Source organism: Oncorhynchus mykiss, chromosome 3, assembly GCF_057628025.1.
Source record: "Oncorhynchus mykiss isolate SJ-2025 chromosome 3, ASM5762802v1, whole genome shotgun sequence".
In the NCBI taxonomy this organism is placed as follows: Eukaryota; Metazoa; Chordata; class Actinopteri; order Salmoniformes; family Salmonidae; genus Oncorhynchus; species Oncorhynchus mykiss.
In genome coordinates this window covers 32,849,200-32,861,533 of record NC_143024.1, presented here as the reverse complement: position 1 = coordinate 32,861,533, position 12,334 = coordinate 32,849,200, and positions in this window count along the sequence as shown.

Genomic DNA, 12,334 nt, shown 5'->3' with positions numbered 1-12,334 from the left:
CTAGCTTGCTGTTGCTAGCTGATTTGTCCTAGGATATAAACATTGGCTTGTTATTTTACCTTAAATGCACAAGGTCCTCTTCTCCGACAATGAATCCACAGATTATTGCGGTAGAGATACTCTTAATGATCGGCTATGAAAAGCCAACTGACATTTACTCCTGAGGTGCTGACAAATCCCCCACCCTTTTGTCAGCAAAGCATGCACAATATTTAATATTTCTGACTTATGTAATCTGACTCCGGTACACCCTATGTAGGTGGTGGTAACAATATATTTTTTTAAAGACAGTAAAGAGCTATTTGATCCTCCTTTCTTGTTAGGAAGTTGACCCTTTCTTGATTTGACAGTGTGTATGGAACATTTTGGGAGTCTGCTGTGACATGGTATTGATTTCAATTTTTCAGTATCATCTCTAGAGGGTCATTATGTTATACAGGCCTAACCTTGGAAACAACCTGCAGATAACACACAATACACTCCAGGATTGGAAGGACTTCGTTTGGTGTGCTCTGTCAAGACTGTCAAACCCTGAGGGATTCTGCCCTTTTAATGAATTGGTGACTGGATCTCTGGACATTCTTCTCAGCATGTTCCTCTAACAGGCAATGCCCCTTTCCCTGGACCCCTGTCCGTTGTTCTCCATGAAAGTAAATCATTTATCTAATGATTTGAGAGTGTAGAATAGATTTGTCGTAGTAATCACAATTTGCAAGTGTGTAACTGAGTTGTGAACATGACTAAAACAAATGTGTAGTTGTAATCACATTTGCAAACTTCCAACTTAATACTTATGATCAATAATTGCATCAGTACAGCTGCGCATTTCAATTTTGCACGCTCAGTCTGTTGGCAGTGTTTTAGTGCCCTACCATGACAAAAAGATTTGTAGATGTCCAAACAGGAATTTGCAAGCAAGGAGAGAGAGAGAGCAGGAGCTCTGGGAGGGGGGACGTGTTTCTTCTAATCAATCAGATGAGGTTTTCATAGACCAGTATACTCTACACTGGTTGGTTGGTGACAGCTCACATGCATCGGCCTTGTTGTGTGACGCAACCACCTGTGAAGGCCACTTGGATGTGAGTAGGCTAGTGGAAGATGGCGGAAAAGGAAACAAGGAAGGTAGTAATTTATTAATAAACATGGAGTGGGGGATTGCACAGACCTTCTGAGAGATCTGGTAAAGGAGAAGATGAACAAGAAAAAAAGAGACAGTATTTTTTGAGTGAATATGGAATGGAGGATCGCACAGCTTTTGGAAGAGCTTGAGGAGGAAATGGAACATGACGAGAGTGAAGGTGAATTAAGGTGATGACAGGTGAAGTGATGGCTGCTGAGAAGAAGTTGAGTGTGGAGGGAAGTAGTATGGTGAGGACAGTGGGCATTGTGCAGAAACAAGGAAATGTGCTCCAGTAGTTCAGAGACGGAACTTGTTGAGAGGGAGGGTGAAGTACCTACGGCGTTCTGGCCTCATCCCAAGGATGATAAAGATGATTTTGGCCCAGTTGGAGTGAGATTTGTAGAGAATGGATCGTTGCTGTTTGGTTGATCCATATGTGGTGTCAGGTTCGGTGGAGGAGAGGTTGGGGATTGTTGAGATGGTGAAGGTAACTTCTGAGTGGACTCGTGGTGATTTACTGTGTTTCCTCCACCCAGAGGGAGAGGGCGCTCTGGATTACGAGATTAGGGACAAGAATTGTGACGTGCTTTGCTCTACGGAGCAGGGCGCCATTGAGGGGAGTGATAACGGGTGTGGCATTAGGTGTTGAGGAGGAGCAGTTGAAATTGAAGATCCCGGTGTCTGACGCCCGCCGCTTGATGAGACGTATATCCTGTGGGGAAACTGAGAAGACATCACCTGTCATGAGTTTTGATGCAGAATCATTACCAGATAAGGTCAAGGTAGGAATTGTCAGTTATCCCGTGGGAGTTTATGTTCTGAATATATTACAGTGTTTAAGGTGTCAAGGTTATGGCCATATTGCAGCAGTGTGTAGGAGGGCATGAGACTAATGAATGTGTGGTATCGGTGGAGAAAGTTGTAGGAGTGATCATGTGGTTTATGGATCGGAGGTGTCCAGAGAGAGAAAGGCAGCTTGAGGTTGCCAGGGTTAGAGAAGTACAAAACATATTGTATGGCAAAGCAGTGAAGAGAATAGTAGAGGAAGATGGGTACAGGGTGAGGGAACCTGAGAGGATTCCTGTGAGGAGCCAGAGAAGAACTTGGGATTGCGAGGATTTACTGCAGAACAGTTGCACGGGGTGTTGAGTGGTAGTGTTATGGCCTCTCAGACTGTTTGTCTGGAGTAGGACTATGTGGGGTTACATAGTGGAATGTGTGATGTTTATTTTAGAGAGGGCTAATAGGTGGTAGGGTCAGTTTTCTTTTCCCCCAATCATTATGAGACTGATTGCGCAATGTCCACCAAAGAAGCCCAGCTGTTAAGTTTAAATATCTTTCTTTTATGGCTATTTTTTTCTTATTTTTAATGTTTTTGGAAGCTTTTGTCCAAGTCATTGTAATTAAGAGTTTGTAACTAGAGTTGGAGTCTGATGCTAGCGACTGACACGGCCGGCTGAAGGACTGGACCAAAGTGCAGCATGGTAAGCGTACATTTTCTCTTTATTCAAAAATGACGCCGACAAAACGAAGAACAAAAACCAAACCGTGAAGCTTTGGGCAATGTGCCCTGAACAAAGACAAAGTTAACTTCCCACAAAACAGGTGGGGGAAAAGGGTACCTAAGTATGGTTCTCAATCAGAGAACTTAGTTATTTTATTAAAAACTATGAACAATTACCACACTGTACTTCTTCCACCACAGACGCTCGTTACAGCGACTGAAATTGACTACGTAAAGTTATGGAGCCAGAGCTAGCTACAGTAGCTAGCATAATCATTAGAAAAGGAGTTCTGCTAAGAACTAACAACTGACAGAATGCCATCCAGTTAGATCTGGAGTTTTAGTAGAAGCACGACTGAAGATAGAAATCTATTTGTTCAGCTTTGACATAACTGCATTTTTATGAATCTGTACTGCCCTTTAATGAATGTAAAGCCCTATCGAAACCATTTACAATTGTGTGTCTCCACTCTCCCACTCTCCTATTCTATATTCTATTTTTATTGCAATTCGATACTGCGATTTTATTGCTTTCCAAACATAATGCTCACCATATTGTTTTCTGCAGAGAGCCATGAGCCAAAATGAGTTTTGATCAGTCACGGAAATAAATGTTCTGAAAACAAATGTTGCTCCCTATTTTACAAAAATATGGGAGAGAATATAGGAGTTTTGGTGTAGGTACAGCCAACTAGCGCAAAAATAATATTACGATATTCTCAAAACGATACGATATATGTCAAAAATAATATCCCGAAATGTATCATCTTTTTTTTCATTTTTTCTCTTGAAACACCAATCCAAATGTTGTTATTGTGTTGTTGTGCATGTAGTTCCAGCCACTGTCAGAAACCTTAGAATAGAAAGGTATGATTGGATTGGTGCCCAGATATCACTGATGCTACAAGAGTCACAGAGAGTGCAGTACAGACCTAGTGGGGGAAATATGAATTGAGGCCCCAGGTGAGACGGTACACAACCTTTTTGGCCGTCAGGTCCTCCTGTAGTCAGTTCCTGCGCCCTCAAGAACACAGTGTTGTGGTAGAGCTTGAAGAACCTGTCAAGGTGTAAAGTGTTGGGAGGCACTGCACTGCTCACTGTGGCCTCCAGCCTTGCCCATGGCGCGCTGTAGCACTATCCACAGTTGCTTGACCAGGTTGTCCGACAGGCCCTCCATCTTGCCAAAGTAGTTTCGAAATGAGGTTCATGTTGTGCGTGTTCTTGCTGCCCATGTGGTACTGATTATACATGAGGTCATTCCATGAGCACTCCAGGTTCATCAGCTTGTGGTGGCCCTCCAGTAGCCCGGCTTGCTCTATCATTAACCTCAGGCACTGCACAGGAAGGAAGGAGAAATATTACTACACATAAAATGCTATGCAAGCCATCAATAGTTAGTTAGAATAGAATAGTGGCATGTGTGAAGCTGAACATACACCACCGTTCAAAAGTTTGGGGTCACTTAGAAATGTGTCCATTAAAATAACATCAAAATGATCAGAAATACAGTGTAGACATTGTTAATGTTGTAGATGACCTTTGTAGCTGGAAATGGCAGATTTTTTTTATGGAATATCTACATAGGCGTACAGAGGCCCATTATCAGCAACCGTCAAATCAAATGTATTTATATAGCCCTTCTTACATTAGCTGATATATCAAAGTGCTGTACAGAAACCCAGCCTAAAACCCCAAACAGCAAGCAATGCAGGTGTAGAAGCACGGTGGCTAGGAAAAACTCCCTAGAAAGGCCAAAACCTAGGAAGAAACCTAGAGAGGAACCAGGCTATGAGGGGTGGCCAGTCCTCTTCTGGCTGTGCCGGGTGGAGATTATAACAGAACATGGTCAAGATGTTCAAATGTTCATAAATGACCAGCATGGTCAAATAATAGTAATCACAGTGAACAGGTCAGGGTTCCATAGCCGCAGGTAGAACAGTTGAAACTGGAACAGCAGCACGGCCAGGTGGACTGGGGACAACAAGGAGTCATCATGCCAGGCAGTCCTGAGGCATGGTCCTAGGGCTCAGGTCCTCCAAGAGAAAGAAAGAAAGAAAGAAAGAAAGAAAGAAAGAAAGAAAGAAAGAAAGAAAGAAAGAAAGAGAATTAGAGAGAGCATACATAAATTCACACAGGACACCGGATAAGACAGGAGAAATACTCCAGATATAACAGACTGACCCTAGCCCCCCGACACATAAACTACTGCAGCATAAATACTGGAGGCTGAGACAGGAGGGGTCAGGAGACACTGTGGCCCCGTCCGATGATACCCACGGACAGGGCCAAACAGGCAGGATATAACCCCACCCACTTTGCCAAAGCACAGCCCCCACACCACTAGAGGGCCACAAAGATTTCCGCCACGGCACAACCCAAAGGGGGGCGCAAACCCAGACAGGAAGACCACGTCAGTGACTCAACCCACTCAAGTGACGCACCCCTCCTAGGGACGGCATGGAAGTGCACCAGTAAGCCAGTAACTCAGCCCCTGTAATAGGGTTAGAGGCAGAGAATCCCAGTGGAGAGAGAGGAACCGGCCAGGCAGAGACAGCAAGGGCGGTTCGTTGCTCCAGTGCCTTTCCATTCACCTTCACACTCCTGGGCCAGAATACACTCAATCATAGGACCTGCTGAAGAGATGAGTCTTCAATAAAGACTGAGAGGTTGAGAGCGAGTCTGCGTCTCTCACATGGGTAGGCAGACCATTTCATAAAAATGGAGCTCTATAGGAGAAAGCCCTGCCTCCAGCTGTTTGCTTAGAAATTCCAGGGACAATTAGGATGCCTGCGTCTTGTGACCATAGCGTACATGTAGGTACAGTGCCTTGCGAAAGTATTCGGCCCCCTTGAACTTTGCGACCTTTTGCCACATTTCAGGCTTCAAACATAAAGATATAAAACTGTATTTTTTTGTGAAGAATCAACAACAAATGGAACACAATCATGAAGTGGAACGACATTTATTGGATATTTCAAACTTTTTTAACAAATCAAAAACTGAAAAATTGGGCGTGCAAAATTATTCAGCCCCTTTACTTTCAGTGCAGCAAACTCTCTCCAGAAGTTCAGTGAGGATCTCTGAATGATCCAATGTTGACCTAAATGACTAATGATGATAAATACAATCCACCTGTGTGTAATCACATCTCCGTATAAATGCACCTGCACTGTGATAGTCTCAGAGGTCCGTCAAAAGCGCAGAGAGCATCATGAAGAACAAGGAACACACCAGGCAGGTCCGAGATACTGTTGTGAAAAAGTTTAAAGCCGGATTTGGATACAAAAAGATTTCCCAAGCTTTACACATCCCAAGGGGCACTGTGAAAGCGATAATATTGAAATGGAAGGAGTATCAGACCACTGCAAATCTACCAAGACCTGGCCGTCCCTCTAAACTTTCAGCTCATACAAGGAGAAGACTGATCAGAGATGCAGCCAAGAGGCCCATGATCACTCTGGATGAACTGCAGAGATCTACAGCTGAGGTGGGAGACTCTGTCCATAGGACAACAACAAGCAAAGTATATTGCACAAATCTGGCCTTTATGGAAGAGTGGCAAGAAGAAAGCCATTTCTTAAAGATATCCATAAAAAGTGTTGTTTAAAGTTTGCCACAAGCCACCTGGGAGACACACCAAACATGTGGAAGAAGGTGCTCTGGTCAGATGAAACCAAAATTGAACTTTTTGGCAACAATGCAAAACGTTATGTTTGGCGTAAAAGCAACACAGCTGAACACACCATCCCCACTGTCAAACATGGTGGTGGCAGCATCATGGTTTGGGCCTGCTTTTCTTCAGCAGGGACAGGGAAGATGGTTAAAATTGATGGGAAGATGGATGGAGCCAAATACAGGACCATTCTGGAAGAAAACCTGATGGAGTCTGCAAAAGACCTGAGACTGGGACCGAGATTTGTCTTCCAACAAGACAATGATCCAAAACATAAAGCAAAATCTACAATGGAATGGTTCAAAAATAAACATATCCAGGTGTTAGAATGGCCAAGTCAAAGTCCAGACCTGAATCCAATCGAGAATCTGTGGAAAGAACTGAAAACTGCTGTTCACAAATGCTCTCCATCCAACCTCACTGAGCTCGAGCTGTTTTGCAAGGAGGAATGGGAAAAAATTTCAGTCTCTCGATGTGCAAAACTGATAGAGACATACCCCAAGCGACTTACAGCTGTAATCGCAGCAAAAGGTGGAGCTACAAAGTATTAACTTAAGGGGGCTGAATAATTTTGCACGCCCAATTTTTCAGTTTTTGATTTGTTAAAAAAGTTTGAAATATCCAATAAATGTCGTTCCACTTCATGATTGTGTCCCACTTGTTGTTGATTCTTCACAAAAAAAAATACAGTTTTATATCTTTATGTTTGAAGCCTGAAATGTGGCAAAAGGTCGCAATGTTCAAGGGGGCCGAATACTTTCGCAAGGCACTGTATGTATGGCAGGACCAAATCAGAGAGATAGGTAGGAGCAAGCCCATGTAATGCTTTGTAGCTTAGCAGTAAAACCTTGAAATCAGCCCTAGCCTTAACATGAAGCCAGTGTAGGGAGGCTAGCACTGGAGTAATATGATCCAATTTTTTGGTTCTAGTCAGGATTCTAGCAGCCGTATTTAGCACTAACTGAAGTTTATTTATTGCTTTATCCGGGTAGCCGGAAAGTAGAGCACTCCTGTGTTCCAATGGCACGTTGTGTTAGCTAATCCAAGTTTATCATTTTAATAGGCTAATTGATCATTGGAAAACCCTTTTGCAATTATGTAAGCACAGCTGAAAACTGTTTTTCTGATTAAAAATAAATACAACTAACGTGCCTATGCAGCATCACATTAGTGGAAACCAAGATTGTTCTCAGGGAAGGCCTGGTTGTAGCTAGATACACCACATGACCAAAAGTATGTGGACAGCTGCTCGTCAAACATCTGATTCCAAAATCATGGGCATTAATATGGAGTTGGTTCCCCCTTTGCTGCTATAACAGCCTCCAACCTTCTGGGAAGGCTTTCCACTAGATGTTGGAACATTGCTTGCGGGGACTTGCTTCCATTCAGCCACAAGAGCATTAGTGAGGTCGGCACTTTATGTTCATCATATGTTCAGGTGTTCAACTTCATATGTTCAGGTGTTCGATGGGGTTGAGGTCAGGGCTCTGTGCAGGTCAGTTAAGTTCTTCCACACCGATGTATGCTGTAGTGTTAAAATTTCCCTTAACTGGAACTAAGAGGCCTAGCCCAAACTATGAAAAACAGTCGACACCATTACTCCTCCTCCACCAAACTTTACAGTTGGCACTATGCATTGGGGCAGGTAGCATTCTCCTGGCATCCACCAAACCAGATTCATCCTTGGACTGTCAGATGGTGAAGCGTGATTCATCACTCCAGAGAACACATTTCCACTACCCCAGAGTCCAATGGCGGCGAGCTTTACACCACTCTAGCCGACGCTTGGGATTGCGCATGGTTATCTTAAGCTTGTGTGCGGTTGCTCGGCCATGGAAACCCATTTCATTAAGCTCCCAACGAACAGTTATTGTGCTGACGTTGCTTCCAGAGGCAGCTTGGACCTGGTAGTGAGAGTTGCAAAAGAGGACAGACTATGTTTACGTGCTATGCGCTTCAGCACTCGGCTGGGGAGTAACTTTGATGGTACTGGCGACAGCTTAATTATCAAGGAGGAGTGTGTGTGTGTGTGTGCGTGCGCTAATGTAATGCATCATTGTTATTTTCCTAATGTGAATCCTTGCATCTAATCACTCGGCAGGGTGTTGTATGAGAGTCTGTTTCTTCTAAAGCACAGCTTGGCCTTCCACACTCTGCCTTCTTCACCTGACACCGAGTATCAATCAAACTCAACAGCAAGTATTCTGAATGTACATGTTGTTCCTACAACCTCCAATGGCAGACAGTGCACTTTTCTAGTTTGTAAGTGCAAGACTGCTGTCAATCTCTTCCTTACTGTATGCACAGTGCATGATTGGGATATAGTCTGCACTCACACCTACACTTTTTGTCACCATTTTGTTTTAGATAGTAGTATGGAAATGATGAAATGAGATAGTATTATTCCTATGAAAGATCTTAGCACATGTTTCTTATGTGTGTCAGATGGTATGATGAATCCTTCTCATGGCATGCAGTAATGATTCCTTTCATCTCCATGTTCACACTTCCCACCTTGTCACGCCCTGACCTTAGTTCCTTTTTTATGTCTCTGTTTTAGTTTGGTCAGGGCTTGAGTTGGGGTGGGCATTCTATGTTATTTTTCTATGTTTTCCATTTCTGTGTTTGACCTGGTATGGTTCTCAATCAGAGGCAGCTGTCGATCGTTGTCTCTGATTGAGAATCATACTTAGGTAGCCTGTTTTTCCCATTTTGGTTGTGGGTGATTTTTTTCTGCCTCTGTGTCTGCACTAGACAGAACTGTTTCGGGTTCGTTCGTTGATGTTTTTGTATTTTTCAGTGTTCAATTAAAATAATTATGAACCTTGGTCCTCACCTTCTTCCACCTATGACGTTTGTTACACACTGGGCAAAAAACGTGTTGAATCAACTTTGTTTCCACGTCATTTCAACAAGAACATTCAATGTGATGACGTTGAGTGACGTGGAAAACTAGATTTGCAAAAAGTCATCAACAAAAAGGAAATTAGTATTTCTTTTCACCAAACTTTGAACCTAAATCCAATGATATTGTGACATTTTTTGTTGATTTCACATTGAATTCACGTTACAACTCAACCAAATGTAAATCAAAACTGGACGTTGAAATTATGTCTGTGCCCGGTGGGCTTTTACCCATAACTAGCTGGGAAGGAGGAGGCATTTCATATTCCGGTCTTCCAGGACAGTCTTCCAAGCCTCTGGGAGAATTCCTCAGCATATCCCTTGAGCCTGGTGCTCTCTTCCCTTCTTGGAATATAATAATCAAGAGACAACAAAAAGCACGCACACGCTCGTGCTTGCACATGCACCCACTCACCACCTGCCCTTTTTAATGAGCAGCCTCATCCTGATGTCAGCACATTGCGAAAGTGTATGCTTGTGTGTGTGTGAATGAAGCAGGATAAGTCTGACAGTATGGCTCTTTGAACTGGATGGGGAGCCATTATAGAGACCTTCCGGTAGATAAGAGGGCTGTTCTGTTCCTGTTGAACTAAACCCTGTCAGCTCAGCACACCTCTTCTGCCTCCATGGACCACAGGATGGTTGTTACCCCCACATGTCACTAACACTGGCAGCTATGATAGATTAATTGATTTCTAATTTACACTGGTTTCCTCCATCTCTTCCTTTATCTCTCTCAAGCTCTATTTTCACAGTGATTATTCATGATATGATTCATTAATATAGACCACATGGAGCCTTCAATAAATGTGCAACTTCTATGACTTCTGGAAGATTTAAACCCACTTAACCCCTAACTTCTCCATGTTTTCACAATCATTGTAAAGCCCTAGTTATTTTGTTGCTTTGACAACGTCATTCCTGAAGATGATTATTTATTCACTGTTCACCGGACCTGCTGTTTTGGACTCTCTCTCCACCGCACCTGCTGTCTCTAACTCTGAATGATCGGCTATGAAAAGCCAACTGACATTTACTCCTGAGGTGCTGACCTGTTGCACCATCTACAAACACTGTGATTATTTTTTATCTGACCCTGGTGGTCATTTATGAACGTTTGAACATCTTGGCCATGTTCTGTTATAATCTCTACCCGGCACAGCCAGAAGAAGACTGGTCACCCCTGGTTCCTCTCTAGGTTTCTTCCTAGGTTTTGGCCTTTCTAGGGAGTTTTTCCTAGCCACTGTGCTTCTACATCTGCATTGCTTGCTGTTTGGGGTTTTAGGCTGGGTTTCTGTACAGCACTTTGTGACATTGGCTGATGTAAGAAGGGCTTTATAAATACATTTGATTGATTGATTGATTTATTTCATGTGATTAGTGATTCAATTAAAGTATTATGTCCCTCATTTTAAGGTCAATCCTGTTACGTGAACTGAACTCTCGTTTTAATATAATGAAACGATTCCTTTTTCAGTATAAAAATAAAGAAACATTGTAAATGAATAGTCAAATCAGCGTAAAAGCAGGTGAGCTGGTGGCATTTTCTGGTGTTTTGTGGTGGAAACACTGAGTGGGTCGAGCATAACACGTCAACTCTGTTACCCCATAGACAGAAAGGCTAGAAATGTTTAAACAAATGTTTTTATTTAATTGTTTGCTTGCATTCAGTTGCCACTCCCTGTTGAACACACAGAACAAGCTTCCATTCCCCCTGTCACAAGGGGATTTGTGGCTGATTTTAAGATGAACTCATCAACCCTGTTATTGTCAACCCTGTTACTTTATAACCCTGTGAATTCCGAACAACAGTAAACAGCAAATACTATACACTGAACATTACAATCATTCCAATGCTTTACAGACGTACATTGTGTATTGATTCTAAATTAATTTCCATACCTTGTTATCTTGCTTTATCTTGCTACCCTGCTTCGTCTGGTACTTGAAGTGGGTAAAAACAATTAAGTGTCGGCATTAGCATAATTGTCTTTTTTCGTATAATTTGGCAAATGTCTGTTTTCCCCCACAAGGTTCAAGGCATCACCTCAAATCAAATCAAATCAAATTGCATTTGTTACATGCGCCGAATACAGGTGTAGACCTTACCGTGAAATGCTTACTTACAAGCCCTTAACCAACAATGCAGTTCAAGAAACAGAGTTAAGAAAATATATACTAAATAAACTAAAGTAAAAAATCGAATAAAAATTAACACAAAATAACAATAACGAGGCTATAGACAGGGGGTACCGGTACCGAGTCAATGTGCGGGGGTACAGGTTAGTCGAGGTAATTTGTACATGTAGGTAGGGGTAAAGTGACAATGCATAAATAGTAAACAGCGAGTAGCAGCAGTGTAAAAACAAGGGGGGGGGGGGGGGGTGTCGATGTTAATAGTCCGGGTGGCCATTTGATTAATTGTTCAGCAGTCTTATAACTTGGGGGTAGAAGCTGTTAAGGAGCCATTTGGACCTAGACTTGGCACTCCGGTACCGCTTGCTGTGCGGTAGCAGAAAGAACAGTCTATGACTTGGGTGACTGGAGTCTTTGACAATTTTTAGGGCTTTCCTCTGACACTGCCTAGTATAGAGGTCCTGGATGGCAGGAAACGTGGCCCCAGTGATGTACTGGGTCGTATGCACTACCCTCTGTAGCGCCTTACGGTCGGATGCCGAGCAGTTTCCATACTAGGCGGTGATGCAACCTGCCAGGATGCTCTCGATGGTGCAGCTGTCAAACGTTTTTGAGGATCTTGGGACCCATTACAAATCTTTTCAGTCTCCGGAGGGGGAATAGGTTTTGTCATGCCCTCTTCACGGCTGTCTTGGTGTGTTTGGACCATGACAGTTTGTTGGTGATGTGGACACCAAGGAACTTGAAACTCTCGACCCGTTCCACTACAGCCACGTCGATGTGAATGGGGGTGTGTTCACCCCGCCTTTTCCTGTAGTCCACGATCAGCTCTTTTGTCTTGCTCACGTTGAGGGAGAGGTTGTTTCATACTCTTATGGAATGTTCCGAATATCATATACTCAGAGTTATGAATTCACTTGGGGGTTGTTCCATCCCACCCAAAATCTGGGTGGGATGGAACTCTTACCGGCTCAGGAACATACAGATTTTGGGTGGG